Here is a 12,553-nt window from a genome sequence, read left to right as displayed (position 1 = left end):
TTTCTCAGCGAAACAACATTTAATATCTTGTAAACATTTTACAAATTACAAAAATATACCACAATTCCATCTATATACATTCACAATGTCCTCTAAATACATATCAATACAAACATAACTGTAATATATTATGCAGAGCTTAACGTTAACTTCGTCTATCAAAGTTACTGGAGCACATCGATAATAATCAAACGTAATCAGGACTTATATATGCCTATAAAACCCCACCCGTACTACCGCCCTCGAAATATTCGTGCAGAAAACAACAGTAACATCAGACCACTTCTGATTTACATACTAGCCAAACTTGTACCACAAGTCTAAAGATAGAAATAGAATAGGGAAATTCCAAATATAACGGGATAGAAATAAATTTAAATTCTCCCTCATGAATTCGTCCGAATTTAAAACATTTCTATTCTAAATACATGGCTAAATAAGAGACAAGTCATAATTTAGGTTTGTTTGCTCGCAGTAACTTCGATAAAACAAAGGAATAAATAATTTGAGAACTATATGCCAAGATTCAAGGAAACAGCCATTTGAGATTTTAAATTGTCTTTAATATACCCATCTTTGGCTTTATCAGAAGCCCATCTACCGTGGACTTTAAGTAACCTATAAGAGACTCCTCTATTAGCCCCCGTAGAAGCGCCACCACTTCTCAAACTATGAAGCCCAAACTTAAGCTTATCTAAACCAATATCTGATAAACTCTCTAACAAAACTTCTCTCGCTCTGGTATAGGACAATGGACTATTTATATTACATAATTTATAAACATCCTTCGATTTCATAAAAGACAGTGCTCTGAAAATATAGCTATCAGAATTTTTGCTCAATTCAGCTAAATTGATATACTTATTTAACCAAAAAACTGGACATAAATCTGTACCTGTTGCAGCTATAACAACAGAATTACCCCTTCTGTATAAATCAGTTTTGCTTTTATCAATGCGAATTTTAACATGACTGACTTGAAACTCAATATTATTCATCTTAATGTTAGCCAATTCACTATACCTCAAAAATCCAGAAAATCCTAACAGAAATAATACTACTACACGCAATTTTTTGAGATTATTATGATCTCCGAACTTCAAAACAATTTTCCTTAATATATCTGGCGTAATAGGTTCTTTTTTGTTTATAGGTTTACTTAGCAATCTCCTTCCTCCTTCATAAATAAGACCAAGGAATTTGTCTGAACAAGGATTATGTTTGAAATTAAAGTCATGAAACCATTTTATTGAATAAAAACTTGCATCTAAAATCGCAACACTGGATCCCTGTTGAATGAGCCCACCTATATACATAGAAATCGTAGTAGTTGTCGCTGGTAAACACTCAAGTGAACATGAAACACACCATTTTTCAAACTTTTTAAAATAGCACTTGTATTGCTTAATTGTAGAATTTGATCTAGACGATTCGACAAAAGAGGGTAAATCTCGTATGATACTGGCAAATCTCGAATCATTGGCATAACACTCAAATTGTTTCCATTGATCTGTAAAATAAATATAATAATGAATACCAAGTAATAACTATAAACAAAGTAAATATAATTAACATTACTACTATAAATGAATGCGGCATTTCCCTCGCAAACAACCCAGTGCGGCATTTCCCTCGCAAACAAATGAATGCGGCATTTCCCTCGCAAACAAATGAATGCGGCATTTCCCTCGCAAACAAATGAGTGCGGCATTTTCCTCGCACACTTACTGTGGCATTCAACCTCACAGTATCTAAAAAAGTCATATACTTATATATATACAGTGGCATTAACCCTCACTGTATTCATAAACAATTAATCAACAATGTTAACAATGACATATCTAATTGTTGCAGTTAAAACATCACAATGTTAAATTTAACATTCTTACGAATATAGTCTCATATCTGATAACTGCGGCAAATAACCATCGCAGAAAACTAAATCAACTACAGTCTGTATACAACATTCAATGCATAAATCTCAATACTTCGAGAAATCCAACAACAAAACATATACATTACTGTTAAAAGGTCTCTGTGCAAATATACTCTTTTCTTGTGAACCTTTTGTAAAAAAGTTCATAGGTTTTACGTACTCTCTAAAGTCTATAACGAAAGATTTAAATCTGTCTGAAAACCTATTCACTAAAATAGGCCAAAATAACGCTGATGGCCATTTAGGTACAACTAAAGTGCCTTTAGCTTTACATAACCGCATGTGATTTAAACACTTGCTAACTAAACAAACTGGTGGAACTAACCAGTTATTATGAGCAGACCAATCATATGCGAAAGCATCAACCCAGGAAGTATTTTTCTTTACCCGTACTATTTACCGACACAGTAAGTGGATTAACGACAAATGGTCGATTTACTTCTTTTATACATTCTTTAGTTAAAAGTTCTTCAATAGAATTTTCCACAAATTCTGAGTGTTTTAACGCGGATCTATTATTACTTAGAAAAATAGTCGGTGGTTCACTCAGAAAAGGAATTCTATAACCAAAATTAATAACATTCATTATAAAATCATTAGCGTTAAGTACATTTTTCCAAAACAATGCATGTTTTCTTAAATTTCCTTTCACATTTATAAGATTTTGACAAGATTTTTTCTCATACTTGTTAACAAATTGAAAACAATACTCAACTTCATCTATGTCTGTATCTGTTTTGTTACTGGGTCTTTCCTGTGTTCTGTTCCTGGAACTTTGGTGCACCAACTGTCGCTGTAGGAATCCTTTTTTCGGGGCAGTTCCTTGCAAAGTGCCCGGGCTGGTTACAATAGAAACACTTGTAACTTTCTGACTTGCCTGCTTTGGAGAACTCGGTATCACTGACTTGGCCAAGGCCACGAAAAAAACTCCTGGAATTGAATTCTCCTTTTCCGGAACCACTATTGGAAGATTCTGGTTTACTGTACGGCTTGAAACTTCTTTTACGAGAAGCCCTGGAAATAGCAGCACGCAAATCACTAGCATCTTCTTTATTGTCGGCCAACGGACTATCCAAGTACTCTTTAACCGTGTCCCATCCATGCTTGTCGGCTATCTTTAGAATTTTGTTACGCTTACGGATGATTTCCATTTCCTGAGTAATAATTTCACTAACTTCGGAAGCGTTTCCAAGCTTTATACAACTTTCAACGGCAGCAAGCCTCTCCAGACGCTCGGTATTAAACGAATGTTGCACTTTAATTCCCTCACTTTGGAATACAAATTCTGGTTGGTCGACACCGGTTGCTTTAACACTTTTTCCTAAACGAGCTTCGAAATGATTAATCAAGGAATGTTTTTGCTTCTCTAAAGCATTGTTTAAAGCTGAAGTGAAAAGCGAAATAACCCCGTCCGTACTTAACTCTGTTTCGTTACTATTTTCAGCATGTTGAGTAGTAGCACGGCGTTCATCATGGTCGGAGCCTTCCTCGGACATATTATGCAGAGCTTAACGTTAACTTCGTCTATCAAAGTTACTGGAGCACATCGATAATAATCAAACGTAATCAGGACTTATATATGCCTATAAAACCCCACCTGTACTACCGCCCTCGAAATATTCGTGCAGAAAACAACAGTAACATCAGACCACTTCTGATTTACATACTAGCCAAACTTGTACCACAAGTCTAAAGATAGAAATAGAATAGGGAAATTCCAAATATAACGGAATAGAAATAAATAGTCAATAAGGTATGACATGGTCCATAGGGTACGAAATGGTTTTGATCATTGGTACGAAATTGAAAATGTTGGTTATGAAACAGTAATTTTGGGTATGTAATGGGCACGGTATAAAATGGTTATTTTGAGTACGAAATGGTAACTCTGAAATGGCAATGGAATGAAATGGCAAGATATGAAATGGTGTAGATAAGAAAATGACTAGCTACTCTTTCATAAACAGAGAAGAGTCTACATGTAATTACATACCTGTTTTAGTATAAACATTATAAACAATTTGTGCAATAATATGCAACAGATTAAAATTTTTAAAATGATTTTAATTAACCAATTTTGTTACCCAAGTTTAGGCAGTAAATATAAACCAGTAATTTCAAATTGATTATTAATAATTATGTATGAATCCTGATTTACAATATTTTTTCTGACTGACAAACAAATGACAGTAACTCCTCCTTTCCAATGTCACATTTGTACAAGTGTGAAATATGAAAATAAATATAAACATTCAACTTGTTGAAAATTAAAAATTTTTAGTATCAAATTCAGGTTTTTAGAAACATCTTTCTGGAAAGGGTTATTGTTAGAATTTTGTTATAAAATAACTTGTTATGGAGAGTATTGTTTTTAGCTCACCAGGCCCAAAGGGCGCCATGTGAGCTTATGCCATCACTTGGCATCTGTCGTCATCGTTGTCTATCGTCGTCGTAAACTATTTCAAGAATCTTCTCCTCTGAAACTACTGGGCCAAATACTTTCAAACTTTAACTGAATGTTCCTTAGGTATCTAGTTTATAAATTGAATCCAAAGTTTTGATCCATCAACAAACATGGCCGCCATGGCTAAAAATAGAACATAGGGGTCAAATGCGATTTTGGCTTATATCTCAAAAACTGAAGTATTTAGAGCAAATCTGACGGGGTAAAAATGTTCAATAGGTCAAGATCTATCAGCCCTGAAATTTTCAGATGAACCGAACAACCTATTGTTGGGTTGCTGCCACTAAATTGGTAATTTTAAGGAAATTTTGCAGTTTTTGGTTATTATCTTGAATATTTTTGAAGATAAAGATAAGCAGCAAAAAAGTTCAGCAAAGTAAGATCTACAAAAAAGTTAATATGACAAAAATTGTCAATTGACCACTTAAGGAGTTATTGCCCTTTAAAGACAATTTTCCCACAATTTGTTCATCATGTTTGCAAACATTTAAAAATCTTCTCCTCTGAAACTACTGGGCCTATTACATCTAAACTTTAACTGAATATTCCTTAGGGTAACGGGTTTATAAAATGTATCCGAAGTTTTGATCCATTAACAAACATGGCCGCCATTGCTAAAAATAGAACATAGGGGTCAAATGCAGTTTTTGGCTTTTATCTCAAAAACTATAGCAGTTAGAGTAAAAGTGACGGAGTTAAAGTGATGAATAAGTCAAGATCTATCTGCTATGAAATTTTCAGACCAATTGGACCACCCAATGTAGGGTTACAGTCCGAAATAGTTTATTTTTAAGAAATTTTACTGTTTTTGGTTATTATCTTTAATATTATAATAGATAGAGAGAAAGTGTAAATTGCAAAAATGTTCAACTAAGTAGGATCTACAAATATGTCAAATGATCAAAATAGTCAGTGGACTCCTTAATGAGTTATTGCCCTTGAAACATTTATTTTTTACATTTTTTTGTGCAAGTCTATTACTTTTTCAAAAATCTTCTTCTCTGAAACTACTGGGCCATATACTTCCAAACTTTAATTGAATGTTCCTTAGGGTGTCTAGTTTATAGATTGTATTTGGGGATTTGATCCATTCAAAAACATGGCGGCAGTTTCTAAAAATAGAACATACGTGTCAAATGAAGTTTTTGGCTTTCATCTCAAAAACTTAAGCAGTAAGAGCAAAACTGACAAAGGTGAAAGTGTTAAACAGGTTTAGATCTACCTGTCAAGTAATCTTCAGACAAATAGGATAACTTATTGTTGGGTTACTGTCCAGAAGTAGTTAATTGTAGGAAATTTTACAGTTTTGGATTATGTATTATCTTTAATATTATTATAGAAAGAGAGAAAGTTTAAATGACAAAATTGTTCAGGAAAGTGTGATCTACTTATAAGTCAAATGCCTGAAACTGAAATTACAGGTGAGCGATATCAGGGTCTCATGAGCCTCTTGTTGATATTCTGTTGTGATACAATCTAATATATTTATTTTTTTACAATAATATGTTTATTTGTGAGTATATTATCTGTTTAAATTTGGAATTATGGTATCAATAATGGAATTAAAATGTTTTGATTCTGCTTGGCTACCGTCTTTTTATTTTACAGATGAGGCTAAAAGTGTCTTTATACTTTTTTTTAGATTTGGAATTTGATGTTATAGATAGTCTCAATAGTCTATTACATTTTTTACATTTGAATAGAAGAAGATGTAGGGTATACGTCAATGAGACAGCAACCAAAAAACATAACAAAAAGACATCTAGATATCAACAAATAGTCTTCAACATTTGACATATGCCAAACTCTAAATCAGCAACCCCCAAAAAAAATATAACAAATAGACATCTAGATGGCAACAAAAAGTCTTCAACACTTGACAGATGTCAAACTCTAAATCATCATCATGGTTTAAAAAGTTGTGAATAAATTTATCAGAAACAACCACGTCCGGATTTTTGTCTCGCCTGCGATGAGTCGCAGTATGCGAGACATAGGTATTACTATCCGGCAGCGGCGGCGTAAATTATTTGTATAAAGCTTTATATTTCAGAAGGTAGAAGACCTGGATGCTTCATATCTTGTATGCAGATACCTTATGTTACAAAGTTTCCGTCATATGTCCATTGTCCATTTTCATGGTTCAGCGACTGCTTGAAAAAAAATTGAATTTTTTTTTTGTCATGTGAATATCTCACTTATATCGAGTAATAGGATAACTATATTTGGTACACGGGTTCCTTGCAACGTCTACATGTTAGTCATACAGAGTTCACCTGACCTCAACCTCATTTCATAGATCAGTGATCAAGGTTCAAGTTACGTGATTAGGTATGTTTCTCAAATACTATAAGCAGTAGGTCAACTATATTTGGTGTGTGGAATGATTGTAATGGGTACATGTCAGTCTGGTAGGTTTCATCTAACCTTGACCTCATTTTCATGGTTTATTGGTCAATGTTAAGTTTTTGTGTTTTGGTCTGTTTTTCAAGTACTATAAGCAGTAGGTCAACTACATATGGTGTATGGAATGATTGTAAGGTGTATAAGTCTGTCTGGCAGGTATCATCTGAACTTGACCTCATTTTCATGGTTCATTGGTCAATGTTAAGTTTTTGTATTTGTGTCTGTTTTTCAAGTACTATAAGCAATAGGTCAACTTTATTTGGTATATCGAATAATTGTAAGGTGTATATATCTGTCTGACACGATTTATCTGACCTTGACCTCATTGTCATAGACCTTTAAAAAGTGTTAAGTTTCTGTAATGCTTTAAGTAAAACCTTTATCTTTAAGACTTTCAACATAAAATCAATGGTCAGTAAAGCAGGAGAGACATTTCAACGTGTGCACTCTTGTTATAGTTTGTTCTTATGTTGTGCTGTTACACCACTATCCCAGGTTATGGGAGGGTTGAGTGCTCACAAACATGTTTAACCCCACCACATTCTTTATGTGCCTGTCCCAAGTCAGGAGCCTGTAGTTCAGTGGCTGTCGTTGGTTCATGTCTGTCATATTTGTTTTTCATTAATTGTTTTGTTATAAATTAGGCCGTTAGTTTTCTCAATTGAATTGTTTCCTATTTTTGATGTCAGGGCCTTTTAAAGCCAACTATACGATATGGGTTTTTCTCATTGTTGAAGGCCGTACAGTTGCCTAAATATGCTTACATCCTCTTAATTTGAACTTTGGTGGGTAGTTGTCTCATTGGCAATCATACCTCATCTCCTTATTTTAATAAAGATCTGCCATTGCTACTAACCAGTAACTACCAACATCTTTGCACATGCTGAAATTCTCACCTGATTTACTAACCATGATTAATTTTATGTAGATAAAGGTTAGCTACTAGTAACTCAAACTTTAACATTATCAATGATCCTTGAAAATAAGGTCAAGGTAAAGATAAACCCTGCTATACAGACATGTACATGTACACCTTACAATGATTTCATACACCAATATAGTTGACCTTTTACTTGTAGTATCCAAGAAACAGACCAAACCATGAAAACTCCATGACAATAAAGTAAAGTCAAGATAAACCCTGCCAAACAATCATGTACACCTTGCAATCATTACATACACCAAATGTAGTTGACCTATTGCTTATAGTATCTAAGAAACAGACTGAATCAGGATAACTTAACAATGACCAATGAACCATGAAAATAAGGTCAAGATTAGATTACTTTAAAATCATTCCATACACCAAATATATTGGTTATAGTATGCGAGAAGATGAGCTAACTATGGAAACTTAACACTGACTAATAAACCATGAAAATGAGATCAAGGTGAGATGAAACCTGCCAGACTGACATGTAGACCTTACAATCAAAACACACACCACATTTAGTTGACCTACTGGTAATAGTATCTGAGAAACATGTAGACCTTGGAAGGAATCCATATACCAAATATAGTTATCGTATTATTTCTTATTAATTCATTAGACAAAAATACTCTGCACTTTTTTTAAGCAGTTGCTGAACCATGATAAAGAGGTCAAGGGCAATGACATATGACAACCAGAAACTTAGTAACATAAGGGATATGTACCCAATGTATGATGCATCCAGGTCTTATACCCTCTTAAATATAAAGCTTTGTACAAATAGTTTATGCCGTTGCCAGATTGTTATCCCTATGTCTCTCATTCAACATATATCAGACAACTACTGACAAGGCTCATGACTTTCATTTTCACTGTTTAGCAACTATGTCATTATCCTCTATATTTCATTGTGGAATGGCTTTTATTAAGTTTGAAACATAGTCCATTTGTCTGGCACCTACTGCAATAAAAGTCATTCCACAATGATTATTTCATCTCTTTAATACTTTTACTTAGTCCAGCAACTTTTGGGTAAATGTAGCCTAAATATCATGCTAAAGTGACTTTGTTCAATTTCTGTTGTAAGGTCAATTTCCTAGTACTAGTAATGTATAGCTTTCACAACTTGTCTCCTAGTAAAGTACAATGATGTTCAGCAGCATTTGATTTACTGTGAGCATCTTTATCTCATATTTTTGAATTCAAGGTATCTGTATCTTAGAAACATATCATCATGTCTTTTTTAAGATAATATTTGAGTGTTTTGAAACGTAACCATGATTACATTGTATCAAAAGTGCTGAAGTCTTTTCAAACAATAAGACATCATTAGAAATTTCTGGTTAAATATAAGATTTTTTCGGTCAAACTTTTGGATGTAACAAAACCTAATGAATTTTGAGCAGAACAATGCAAATGTAGAGAAATATGATAATTTAATATTAAACATTACCATATACATTGTACAGTGCTGTTCAGCATCAATTGAGTAACTATAACCTACATATCATGCTTCAGTGACTTGGTTAAGTTTATGTTGAAAGGTCCATTTCCAAGAAATCTTTAGCTTTCACAACTTGTCTCCTTGTAAAGTACAATACTGTTCAGCAGCATTTGATTTTAATAGGTGTTTATATCATATTGGCATATATCATCCGAATCTTATTTTAAAATTTGAGCACACTAAGATATTTCAATAAGGTTCTTGTTCATTGTATTACTATAAAAACTTGTACATATAGTGAAAAATTGATGTGTCTTTGACTGTAAATAATTGCAATTTAGTAGGCCACTACAAATTTGAGGCATATGAATATGAGAATGCCAACATTTGAGTACTCCTTTGTGTTCATGGCTGCATATGTATGTGTGTACACAGCCATCTCAAAGGTGTGCAGAGCTGACCATGCAACACAAGGTGGATGTCATATGACCCTTAGTTCAGCGGCTTCGGTGATATTTTTTAATCTTTGTAACTAATACTAACTTTAAGGTCTTAGAGTTCTGATCTCAGATATTAAATTATGATGCCAAATTTATTAAAACAGCACACCAACTTTTCTTATAATTTATTGTTGAAATTTGTGAAAACGTAAAAACAAAAATGTATACAACTTCAAAGAAATGATAGAGTTTACAGCCCATCAAATAATTACATAAAACAGTTAGATATATTGTGAAATTATAAAACAACTTGAAAATTCATAAAGCCATGTACAAAAGAAACACATAAAAGAATAATTGTGCAACAACCAGAATTTGGTACTTGATTGTCTCAAAAATTCAGTTAATGCAATAGATGAAACATACTGTAATCTTTCCTAAAATATTACAATATGAACAAGTATTCATAAAAAGTATAAGAAATAATAACCTTGTTTAAAGCATGTATATAAATCCATCTCAAATTTTTTCAATCTGTTATTTCATTCCTGCTTTAATAATCATTTTGTACTATGTGTTGCAAATTTTCTTCCGCATTAAAATCAATTCTCAGAATAACTATCAACATTTTCTCCAATTATTCCTCATGTATATTTTAGTATATTAGGTGAAATGTGATGGAAGTCTCATGTAACATCCCCTTGGTCTCTCATAATTTCAATTTGTTTACCTTAAGGTTACGATAGGAAGTCTAAACTGATTTTTTTAAGTGCAAACAGCTGCTAATGATGGGTCTAGATTTCTACTATAAAAATAAAATATGATGCAGAAATGGAATTTATTTGTGAGACTTTTAAATGGAAATTTAACTTATGGTTACATCTTTTTACAAATGTACCTGATATTTGTATTAACATTCTAGTTTTTCTTTTTCATTTATTGGTAATGAACCTACTTCACAGTATTTCCCGGTAATTACAAGTGTTTGACCACTTTTTTGTCAACCCTGCCCAAGATCTTTCTGTTGTAAGTAAAACTGTCAATTAAACCTTTAGCATAGTGTTATCCAATTGTTAAGTAACAAAAAGTTAGTCCAGTTTACCATAAAAAAAAAATAGAAAGATGAGAAAATACTATTTTTTCATCAATAGATGCAAAATTAAAAAATTGCAAAAATTTTAGGGCATGGTATTTTTTTAACAGTTGATCTATCAAAAAGGGTAAAAGATCGGTCATGGTGCATGTGGGCCCATTTCACGTGTTGTAAGGAATAAGAAGAAAAACACTTCATCAAAATGTGATAAGAATTTTAGAATGTTATTAATATATGAGAAAAAGCCTATTTGCCCTGTCCCCTAAAATGCCAGGGACCTCAACTCCTAAATCAATCTCAACCTATGTTTAGAACCAATGATCAATGTGCTTAAATATCAAATTCCCCAAAAGTTATCAGGAACAACAACAACAGCATCATAACTATATTGTGGTGGTATAAAAAGATTTAACCCAGACAAGAAAGTATACAGAAAACAAAAAAATTGACATTGAGGTCAAAGGTCTAGGTCACACAGAGAACATGTCTGTGCATTACAATTCCATCTAATAATAATATTTCCACACGGCAAATATAAAAGCTTTTCTGTTGCAAAATATATGAGCCTAAGCCAAAGAGCAAAAAAAAGTCTTGCTGAACTAACAAAATTTGTAAATCCAAACCATAAATTGACCTCATGGTCAAATATCAAGGTCATAATTGTATGCAACATAATGATACACCCACATGTGAAATATCATAAGCCTACATGTTAGTCAAAAGATTAAAAAGTTCTAATCTTCAATAACTGTATGAGAAGAACCACAAGGGAAATAAAATGCTTCGCTGGGCGCAGCTTGATACGACCGCAGAGGTCGAACCCTGAACAGTTGGGGCAAGTATGGACACAACATTCAAGCTTGATACAGCTCTGAATTTGGATTGTGATTAAATATTTGACACAGCATAGGTTTCTGACACAGAAAGAATGTGGTCTAAGAACTTCAATTTTTTTAATTTACCTATTATGGTCCAATGTCCAAAATCAAAATACACGGTTAGATTCAGCATATCAAAGAACCCCATATATTCAATTTTTGTTGAAATCAAACAAAGTTTAATTTTGGACCCCAACTTGGACAAACTTGAAAACTGGTCCCATAATCAAAAATCTAAACACATGTTTAGATTCAGCATATCAAAGTACCCGAAGAATTCAATTTTTGTTAAAATCAAACTTAGTTTAATTTTGGACCCTTTTGACCTTAATGTAGACAAATTTAAAAAATGGGACCCTAAATTAAAAATCTAAAAACACAGTTAGATTTGGCATATCAAAGAACCCCAATAATTCAATTTTTGATGAAATCAGACAAAGTTTAATTTTGGACCCTTTTGACCTCAATATGAACCAATCTGATAGCGGGCCCACAAATAAAAAATCTAAATACATGGTAAGATTCAGCATATCAAAGAACCCCAAGAATTCAATTTTTGTTGAAATCAAACAAAGTTTAATTTTGGACCCCAATTTGGACCATCTTGAAAACTGGGCCAAAAATCTAAAATCTAAATACATGTTTAGATTCAGCATATCAAAGAACCCCATATATTCAATTTTTGTTGAAATCAAACAAAGTTTAATTTTGGACCCCAACTTGGACCAACTTGAAAACTGGTCCCATAATCAAAAATCTAAACACATGTTTAGATTCAGCATATCAAAGAACCCCAAAAATTCAATTTTTGTTAAAATCAAACTAAGTTTAATTTTGGACCCTTTGGACCTTAATGTAGAGCAATTTAAAAAACAGGACCCAAAATTAAAAATCTAAATACACGGTTAGATTTGGCATATCAAAGAACCCCAATAATTCAATTTTTGATGAAATCAAACAA

The 12,553-nt window shown here is 32.8% G+C and overlaps 1 long non-coding RNA gene across 1 annotated transcript; it reads left to right on the top strand.

Annotated features, from left to right (window-relative positions):
• Positions 1–4,424: 4,424 nt before the first annotated feature.
• On the top strand, positions 4,425–5,981 carry LOC127728898 (uncharacterized). Its single transcript, XR_007994404.1, has 2 exons — positions 4,425–4,463; positions 4,954–5,981. It is a non-coding gene; the product is annotated as an uncharacterized LOC127728898 (long non-coding RNA).
• Positions 5,982–12,553: the final 6,572 nt, after the last annotated feature.

This window comes from Mytilus californianus, unplaced genomic scaffold (assembly GCF_021869535.1).
Source record: "Mytilus californianus isolate M0D057914Y unplaced genomic scaffold, xbMytCali1.0.p SCAF_1, whole genome shotgun sequence".
Taxonomy (NCBI): Eukaryota; Metazoa; Mollusca; class Bivalvia; order Mytilida; family Mytilidae; genus Mytilus; species Mytilus californianus.
This window is presented reverse-complemented; position numbering and strand designations above follow the sequence as displayed.